This window comes from Alosa pseudoharengus, unplaced genomic scaffold (assembly GCF_046254945.1).
Source record: "Alosa pseudoharengus isolate Yale_2024_CS ecotype anadromous, Long Island Sound unplaced genomic scaffold, YU_APseudo_1.1 YU_APseudo_1.1_scf_7, whole genome shotgun sequence".
Classification (NCBI taxonomy): Eukaryota; Metazoa; Chordata; class Actinopteri; order Clupeiformes; family Clupeidae; genus Alosa; species Alosa pseudoharengus.
The window spans coordinates 6777806-6788380 of record NW_027468859.1 but is presented as its reverse complement, the minus strand read 5'-3'; the positions used below and the strand labels follow the sequence as shown (position 1 = coordinate 6788380).

Sequence of the window (10575 nt, the reverse complement as noted above, 5' to 3'; positions counted from 1 at the left end):
TTGGTTATGATAGATGAATGGGTTGCTGAGATATGAGCTCACTTCCTGTTTGGCGGCTTCGCCGCAAAATTCGATTGGCTGTTACGCACGAACGGTTTTAGTTCCAAAGACAAAAAGCAATGTATTAATGAGGCATGGTCTGTAGATGATATCTGTGAAGTTTGGTGTCGATCGGACAAAATTTGTGACCTCTGATATGTTTTAAGTGATTTTGATGAAATCCAAAATGGCGGAAAATCCATCATGGCGGAAAATGACGTCATAGTTGAACTCGGCTTGATCCAAGGATTCCAATGATACCTCATTTTTGACAATCGGGTCAACAGGTCAGAAGTTACGTGCGTGAACGCAAGTCCAACTTTGGCCTGTTGGTGGCGCTAGAGCGATTAAGTTGCCGACATGTAACTGGGTGACATTAATCATGGGACTCAGCCTAATTAGTCTGCCAAATTTCACAACTTTTCACCAGACGGTTCTATGGGCTGCCATAGACTTCAATGGCAGAGGAATAATAAATATAGCTGCAAGCAGCAATGTGGGGGCTAAGCAGTTGAGCAGGAGTCGTCATGGCAACACAATGTTGTTACATTATACACACACCCAATTAACCCCCTGTCCCATACACACACATATACACAGATAAACCTCCTCTCCCACACACCCCAATAACCCCCAACACATACGCATACCTCAAACATCACCAAATTTATTGTGCGTAGTCAGGTTGTAGTCATTTGTCCACATACCAAGTTTGGTGTCGATACGAGAAAGTGTTGATAATTATAGCACCCCTAGTGGTCAAAAGTCACCAAATTAATTGTGCGTCCTCAGGTTGTAGTCACGAGTCCACATACCAAGTTTGGTGTTGATACGAGAAAGTGTTGCAAATTAAAGCACCCCTAGTGGTCAAAGGTCGCTAAAATTATTGTCTGTCCTCAGGATGAGGTCCCAAGTCCATGTGCTAAGTTTGGTCTCAATACGTGAAAGCATTGCTGAAATATGAGCCCACTTCCTGTGATTATAGCGCCACATAGTGGTCAAAGATCATTAAACTTATTGACCCTTCTCCTTATTGGGTCCTGAGACCATATACTGAGTTTGGTGTTTATAAGCAAAAGCCTTGCTGAGATATCACTTCACTTCCTGTTTGGCGGCTTTGCTGCCAAACTTGATTGGTCGTCCCGGGCAACGGGTTTTGACCATAGTTCCAAAAAGCAATGCATTTGTGAGTCATGGTCTTAAGATCATCTGCATCAAGTTTCGTGAAAATCGGACAAACTTTGCAAACTTTGATGCCTTTTAAGTGTTTTTGATGACATCCAATATGGCGGTCAAATCAATTATGTTGACGTCACATGTTTGAATGTGTCGGCCTAAGGACCTCTCAAGGTTTTAACAGATATCGCTAATATGCTTTAATTCCAAACACATGACCCGTTACAGGCCAAAACGTAATTTTGGTAATTATAGCGCCACCTATAGGTCAAAAGTTATCAAATTTATTGAGCCTCCTCCTAATTGGGTACTGAGACCCTGTACTGAGTTTGGTGTTGATACGCGAAAGCCTTGCTGAGATCACTTCACTTGATTGGTCACGACGGGTGATGGGTTTTGAATATGGCTCCCAAAAGCAATGCATTTGTGAGTCATGGTCTGAAGATCATCTGCGTCAAGTTTCGTGAAAATCGGACAAACTTTGTAACCTTTGATGACTTTTAAGTGTTTTTGATGAAATACAATATGGCGGAAGATCCAACATGGCGGAAATTGACGTCATGGGGTGCGTCGAGTTCGGTCTCATCCAAGGATTCCAAATATACCTTAATGTTCAAAATGTGATGTACGGTAAAAGCATAGATGCAATTCAACATTTGAAACGTTGGTGGCGCTAGAGCACTCAAAGTGCAGACTTGAAACTTTGATAAATTAAAGATATGACTGAACCGAATCAATGTGCCGAATATCTCAACTTTTTACTGTATGGTTCAATGGCAAATTAGCGTTTCGTTATAATAATAATAAGAATACGTAGAATCACTATGGGTTGCCTCGCAGCTTCGCTGCTTGGCCCCCAATAAGAAACAGTAGAAACACAATGGGTGCCTTCGCAGCTTCGCTGCTTGGCCCCCAATAATACCTCTGTCCTAAGAGATACATGTAGGAGATGTTAATATGCCTGATGACTGCACTACGAGAGATACCTTCTCGGTGTCTGGTGAGAGATTACATCTGTGGGAGCTGACTGTGAGCTTTTGAGTGTTAGTTGGGCTGAACTGTCATCCGGCGTCTGGATGTCGACGTAGTGATGCTAGCTAGCTAACTAGCTATCCACTATCGTCAACCATCAAGATGTCAACGCACAAGCTGTGTCAGGATTTCACCTTGAGAAACTGCTGGTATGAACTTTTACATCGTCTGCCAAGGAAACTCAAACTCACCGTCTGCCAACTTTCACACCTCTGCCATCTAGCTGCAGGCCTACGTTTCGCCACTGGACTGTCCAGGAGCAACGTATACAGGAACATCATGCAAGCGACTTTTTAATCACCATGCCGGAGAGAAGAGAGAGCCGCCCACCGCCACCGCCCCCTAATCTGCTGGCTGATCTGCTCACCGGGCTGAAAGGGGACTTGTGGACTAAACTGCTGGCGAAGCATCATCACCTGCCTGCGGACTTATTGAGTGTTTTTCTGTTTGTCTTTATCTTTGTCTACATGAGCGCTGAGTCCGTTTGTTTTGTTTTATGTCTGGTCTTGTTCTGTAAGCCTATTGTCTTTGTAAAGACAGGCTTGCTTTACTGTCACTGTCTGTTTGTCTGTCTGTTTATTTGTGTAGCCTATGTCTTGGTGTGATGTCACAGGTACGCTGGCGATTACGCCGCTCTGTCCGGCACCTGTCTTGTGTCTTTTGTTATTTTGTAAATTGTTTGTTTATGTCTTGATGTCACGGGTAGGCCTACGCTGGCGACTACGCCGCTCCGTCCAGCATTGTTTGTCTTTATGTGTCAATGTCTTGTGCGTGGAGCGCTTTGGATTGTACTAAGTACATGTTAAATGCGCTTTATAAATAAAAATGACTTGACTTGACTTAATATTAGAATGTTTAGAGGTGCGCGCACAGTAGCCTGTGTGTGTGAGAGTGAGAACGAGCGACGCTAACGTTGTAGTTTATGCCTAGCTAAGTTAATAGAACTTAGTTGAATTGGAACTGTAGTTGAATTGGAATTTAGTGAGATCTTACAACTTTGATATTTCATATATGACCTTAATTGTATTCTCAAACTGCTGTATGCAGATTGTTTTTTTATGTAGCCTACACTGGAACACTGGATGGCGAGTCAGTCCCTTGAATCGATTGAACTATTCTGCCCTTTCATACTGGATAACCAACCCCTTGAACTCGACCCCTTGGATCAACCCCAATCTCTGTTCCCTGGACACAGATAAGCCTTCACACATACACTGACATTGTACACTCACACCACTTTACCCGGGTATTTCTTTTCTTTTGGACATTTGAGTTTTTAACTATTGATTTGATACTTTGCATTTTTTAAGAGCTCTTTTATTATTATGACCGCCGCTAGCGAAGCGGTCATATAGGGATTGTCAAAGTTTTTTTTTTTTTTCGTCATCTACTTCCTGAAATTTTGGTCAACGATACCCGGGGCACCGAAACACCGGGGCACATGAAATTTGGTGGGTATGTAGCCCCACTAGACTTTTACGGAAAAATTTCGTTTGGTCCCCGGGGGCCACTCCCCCTCCGCGCTGGGCCCCCCGAAACCCAAAAAATGCAGTTTTTCCTAAATAACTACCTGAACCGTGGCACCGAGGATGAAGAAATTTTTATGGTATGTTGGTCTCAAGGGCCCACATCAACCTAGCCCATAATCACTCATTTGTGATTTGCACCCCCCCGGTAAAAAATTAAAATGCAATATCATTCTGCTTTAATCGCCCCTCTCTTCAGTAAAGACGTTCAGAACTGCACCAAATTTTATGTGTATGATTAACCTGACATTCTCTGGGGGTATGCCAAGTTTCGTAGAATTTCATCCATGGGGGGGTCTAAAAAATTAAGTTATGTGTACATTTAGTGACTGCACACTCATTGGCCTGTAGATGGTGGTGCACACATATACACATGCACACACACACACAGGCACCCACATACTATCGGTATTAGAACGGCCAATACATAATTACAAATTCAGTAGGATTAAAAGAAAGCCAAAATAAATATTCATCATCATCATCATGGCTGCATTTCCAGTATTGGCGATAAGTAGTCGTTTGTCCACTAGATGGCGCATCGTTGCAATGAGACGTAATTTTGTTGGAAGTTAATCTAAAGTGGGTTGGAAAGACACTACGCTTCCTACAAGGACAAGACTGTAGGCTACAGTAGTTTACCGCAGAGAACATCTAAGGGTAGGATGATTTCTGCATGACATGTAATTCCCATTTCCTCTTGAAGCCGAAATAAATCTGAGAATCTTTATCGGACATGCTTGTTTTTTACTGCAGGTAGGCTACGTTAATCCTATCAATAGCAGAACGTAGGTAAAATAATGTTACCATTAGCATGTGTTGTAAAATGGTGTTGCGTCTCCTTTAAGAGAGCTCTGTGTGTGTGTGTGTGGGAAGTTGGGAAGGAGGGAGATAGAGGGAGGAAGTGTATGTATGCGACTGGAGCAGAGAGTGTGGAAGTTCAAGTTGGAGTCTGTACACAGTGTGAGCGGTGTTACTGTCCGAAAAAGTTCAGCTCGAGTATTTTTGCTCATCAGAAATGGGACCGTGACCCCGACGTTATTCTACCTTATAACATCGGCCCTGGAGTAACGAATCTTCCCTGCGTTTCTGACTACGGTCGGAAACAAAGCAGGAAAGGTTAACACTGGCGACCACGAAGGGACTGAGAAAAACACAATGATAGCAGCAGTGGTGAGCATACAGTGAAAATAACCGGTGAGATAAACCGGAGGAATTAGCATAATAGTGCCTGCTTCCCATAGCCTACAACAATAAAAACGTAGCCAAGATGGCAGCCTCCAGTCAGCGCCTCGCGGCTGAAAGTAAACACAACATGTTCGGAAAAATGACCAGCCACTCCAACCCTTCCATGTCACTGACTGCCGTGAATGAAGTGGGAATAAAAAATGAATATTTGGCCAATAGGAGACAAAATAACCCATTCTTTCTTGATAAAGAGACTGATACATTAACACAGAATGCAAGTGAAACATGCCATATCCCCATACAGCCATGGAAGTTGTCAGACACTAACCCGTTCAAAGGTGATTTGTTAAGAGACTATGGGGCAGATGTGCGCTGCAAAGACCCATGTTCACACATGCATAATGCTGACTGTAGGCAGCTAGCGGTGCCTTTAGCAGCCACTGTTGCAATGCCCAGTACAAACCCCTTTGGCTCTGCTCACTCAGGGAGTTTCATTCATAGCACTCCTGTCTCCTGTCCCCCCTCAGGCCCACAGTGGCACACTCCTTGCTGTAATTCACTCAAAGATGTTGACCATGGCCATACATTGCAGCAAAATGATAATCCAAGAATACAGACAAAGCCCTCTCTCTCCAAATTTGAACAGCGTAAATCACGTGTTCGCCGGCCCTGTCCTACACGTCAGCCTTCATCTGAGAGTGAGGATGATTACGATTACAAAGAAAGAGTCCCCACCCTGCGTCCTGGCCAGTATGATGGCACCACAACGTGGAAGGAGTTTTTACACCGGTTTGAGAGCTGTGCCAAGGCAAATCACTGGACTGAAAAGACTATGGCACTGCTATGGTCAGAGAAGGAGCTGAACGTGGGGAGACAGGTGCTGTCGTGACTAACAACAATGCTCACCGTGAATTCCAACGAACACCAGCTAGTAAAAGCTATAAGGACATTAAGTGGGAAGAAATTCGCTGTCACAACTGCTCAGGCATCGGTCACATGAAAAGAAATTGCCCTTCACCAAGAAAAACCACCAGAGTCCAGCCTCCTACAGCCTCCCATGAAAATCCAGAGCCCACCGTGCTTCACTTTAAAGCTCATAGTCAGGAAATGAGCATTCATCTGACAATTCAGGAACTGGAGATCTGTGCTGTTCTGGACAGTGGGGCACGGAAGAATGTTTTGCCCCTACATCATTATAACGCCATACACTCAGACGCTCGACCCTCGCTTCAGCCATCGACTGTAAAGACGCTGCTGGGGGTTGGGCCTGGTGATGTCCCTGTCATTGGGGAGGCTTACATTCCCGTCCAGATCAACAACCGACAGGTGAGCGTGCATTTTCTGGTGGCTGACATTGCTGGTGAAGAGGCCCTCCTTGGGCATCTATTCCTCACTCAGGCCCAAGCACGCCTTGATTTTGGAAATAACCGCATCATACTGTTTGGAGAAGAGGTGCCATATTTCCATGCCATGAGCAGATCAAGAACGCATGCAGTGAGAGTAGCCCAGACTGTGGTGGTTGAGGCTGGATTGGAGTATGTTGTAAGAGGTAACACCCATATAAAAGAACACCTAAAAGGGGAAGTGATGCTAAGCCCAACCAAAGGCTTTGTTGAGAAACACAAAGTGCTAGTTGCCCGTGTCCTGGTGGAAGCTCAACCTTTTAAGAGTGTGCCTCTCCGCATCTTCAATCCTGGAAATACAGCTGTAACTATAAAACTGGGAGTTATTGCAGGTTTTCTCCAACCTGCAGAAGCCCTGCAGTCGGCCAACATCACAGCCAAGGCCGGGCAGTCAGAGCACCCTACTGTTCCCCAGCACCTACAAGAACTCTACAATGAGAGTGCAGCAGAGCTCAACCGAGGGCCAGGAGCCGCTGTCATGACGCGGCCAGGAGCCGCTGTCAAGCAGCATTCACGTCCGATGGCATGGGGAAAGCAGCAGGATGCCGACCAACAGGTGGAGCAGAGCCTGGAAGCTGGATGGGCCCGTCGTAGCAACAGCAGCTGGGCTTCGCCCATAGTGATGGTACGTAAAAAGGATGGTACGTACCGTCTCTGTGTGGACTACAGAACACTTAATGACTGCACAATCAAAGACGCATATCCGCTGCCTCGCATCCAGGACACACTTGACACCCTCTCCACTGCCAAATGGTTCAGTACGCTGGACCTTGCCTCCAGATACTGGCAAGTCGGGCTGACCCCCCGAGCCCGCCGAGCAGCAGCCTTCTGCACCAGGAACGGACTGTTTGAATGGAATGTCATGCCGTTTGGATTATGTAACGCCCCCGCTACATTCCAACGGCTGATGGACCGTGTGTTGGCTGGCCTGCAGTGGGAGACGTGCCTTGTATACTTAGACGATATAATTGTACTGGGTCGGGACGTGCCAGAGATGCTTCAGCGGCTTGACCAAGTTTTTGAAAGGCTGCATCAAGCTAACCTGAAGTTGAAGCCAGCGAAATGTTACCTCTTCCGCCGTGAAGTGGCCTATCTGGGCCATATAGTCTCAGAACAGGGAGTGGTTACAGACCCCAAAGTACAGAAGGTTCAGGAGTGGCCTACACCCACATCCGTTCAGGAGGTCCGTCAGTTCATCGGCCTTGCATCATACTACCGACGATTCGTGAGGGATTTTGCCACGGTAGCTGGGCCCCTCCATGCCTTGAGCAAGAAATATGGTTCGGAATTGGTTCCGTTCCAGTGGACGACGGAATGTCAAGAGGCATTTGACAGGCTCAAGCACCTGCTAACCACTGCACCAGTTCTGGGCTACCCTTTAGACCAGGGGAACATGATATTGGACACTGACGCAAGTGACGTTGGCATTGGTGCTGTCCTGTCCCAAGCTCAACAGGGCAGGGAGCGTGTGCTGGCATACGGGAGCCGCAAGCTGTCCAAAACTGAACAGAACTACTGCACCACAAGACGTGAACTTTTGGCCGTAGTGGAGTTCACATCACATTTTCGACAGTACCTCCTGGGGCGTCCTTTTACGGTGCGTACGGACCATAGTAGTCTCCGTTGGCTGACAAGAATGAAGGAGCCTGAAGGTCAGCTTGCCAGATGGTTGGAGAGACTGGGTGAATACGACTTCGAGATCATCCATCGCCCAGGCCGCTTGCACAATAACGCCGACAGCCTCTCCAGGCAGCCTTGTCGCCAATCTTGCCCGTGTAAGCTGCCAGAATCCTCCCCTTATCCAAAGACCGTCTGCCACCAAGCTGTGCAGTGTGAGTTGGACTCGTCGTCAGCCAGGTGAAGCAGAGTCCAGTGGGGGTAGAGAGGCCGTTAGCCCCGACAATGGTGAGTTCAGTGGGGGTAGATTTCAAACCCCAAGAGAGGATTAATGTTACTAACACTGCATGAAAAGTGTGATTTTTGTCCCTGTAAACGACCGGAGATCTCCCTAATTTTCGGTAGTTGACGACAATTTACAACCCGCGCTTGTCGCCGTTTGTCTGTGCCACAAATTGTCGGAACCGAACAATGACGTATGTGGAGAGCTTGCAGAGTCCTAATGGCCCTAATTAGCATATGAATGCAGCGAAACCGCGGCTGGCCAGGTCTGGCTTGAATATCCTTACTCAGTATTGGATGAAACCACAACTTTCAAACAAGTAAAATCACTCATGATTGGTTGGCAGATCTGTCACTATTCGTCACCCTGCCTCATAATAAATGTATATATATATAAATATATATTAATTTATTTATTCATATTAAGCTGTATATTCATGTCATTGTTATCCTATGTAGGCTACCATCAAGGACATGAATGAATTTATAGAGGAAATGAACATTTGCCAGGAACATGTTTATGCAAAGAAAGAGCTTTATTAAAACAAACACAACTATATACAAAGCGAGGATCTGCCCACACATGGGTGGAGGATGATCCAAAAACTACAACTCAGTGAACTGTCCGTTTGCCTCCTCTGGGTTGTCGGTAACTGGCGCTGTTCTTTCCGAGGCAGGTCCGTTGTGCAGACGCCTATTGTGCGTGGCTCTGTACTTCGGAGTCGCCTCTTACCGGGACTGCAGCTTCGCACAGAGTTCAGAGAGCTTCAGCCTACGAAATGACGGCGACCGTACAATCCATCCAGAGACCCCACCAACAACGCCATCTTCTTCGTCAGACAGTTCCACCTAGTCATATGCTAGCACACTCTGTCTCGATTCCAGCAGCTGTAAAAAAAACAATGAATCAGTACTGTGCGATGATGCACTGCGTATGGACACAACACTATCAATGCACAAAATAAAGTCTTACCCTCTTTCTTTTCGCTCGACTCCGAGCTGAACTCTTCGCAGCTTCCGCCCGCAATGAGTTTTCTGGCTGGGTATACCTAAAACTCCTGCGTACCGTCTCGTAATATGTCTTACAGGCGGCTGGAAAACAATTAAATGAGAGTGGTATGAATAAAAATCAAACGCAAGTCACAGTAACATTAAACAAGGAAGGAGAAACAGTAAAAAAAAAAAGTCACTTACACACAATGTCGTCTTTCAACATCGTGTAAATCTGGACTTGCAGATATTGCTCCGAGCAAATAGGAGGCCACCGCCTCATTATGAGGCGAGATTAGTCTGTGAAAACAAAATGTACAGTTATGATCGGTATCTATCCTATGGTATCTATACGTATCTATTTCCTTATACCGCAGAATGAAAGCATATTCTTTAAATCTTACCCTTGCTCCGGTTCGTAGCGCCTGCAATTTGTCTCCGAGTTGTGAAGACGGCGTACTGCTTCCTGTAAATGACGACACAAAAAAATACACTTTAATAAAGCTGGTTCTGCTCACTTGTTCTTTTGCAAGGCTACTAGGCTACTCTTAGCTTTGGTTTTAGGCTAGGGTACTTTTAGCTTAGCTAGCAGTCATCGAACATATTCTTACCGCAAGCTTGGGATTGTGCACCAGTCTTCTCTTCTTAAAGTTTGTCTCTCCCGCACAGTTTTTCGACTCCAGAGCAGCCAACCGGTCCTCTATGGTCAGCAACCTAGAGTTTACCTAATTGCTTGAATGACTTGCAGACAGCTCCGAGCAAAGAGGAAGTCACGACCCCATTAGGAGGCAAAGTTAGTCTGTGAAAACAAAATGTACAGTTAAGATCGGTATCTATCAACGTAGCCAATCTATTTCCTTATAGCCTACAGCAGAATGAAAGCATAGTATTCTTTAAATCTTACTATTGCTCCGGTAGCGCCTATGTGTCTCCGAGTGAACCCTGGTAGGCTACGGCTGGCTCTGATTTCCCGAAAGCAGATGTCCATTCTCCTGGCGAGACAAGTAACCACTCATCTGGCACTAGATCCAATGCTCTCCATTCTTCCAAGCAAAAAGGGAAGTGCTCGTTTAAAGGTCCCCTCTTCTAGAAGGAATGAGCGCAGACGATCGCGGGCGCGTTGTTTATGATTCACATCCACATACATCCAAATAACGTGAAGTAGTAGCCTAATGAAACTGTAGGCTAGCCTTACTGTTCTGCTGAATCCAAGTACAGCTCGCTGCAGCCTGTGGGAAGGCGAGGCTTGGAGATGCTCCTCTCTGAATTTGCCGCCGCACACTGACTGTTGTTTATCCTATCAGCTGTTCTGGTGGAAGCGC

The 10575-nt window shown here is 46.0% G+C and overlaps 1 long non-coding RNA gene across 1 annotated transcript; it reads right to left on the bottom strand.

Annotated features, from left to right (window-relative positions):
• Positions 1-9252: 9252 nt before the first annotated feature.
• LOC143109599 (uncharacterized) lies at positions 9253-10150 on the bottom strand. Its single transcript, XR_012983910.1, has 4 exons — positions 9865-10150; positions 9658-9719; positions 9458-9553; positions 9253-9355 (listed from the first exon to the last, which is right to left on the bottom strand). It is a non-coding gene; the product is annotated as an uncharacterized LOC143109599 (long non-coding RNA).
• Positions 10151-10575: the final 425 nt, after the last annotated feature.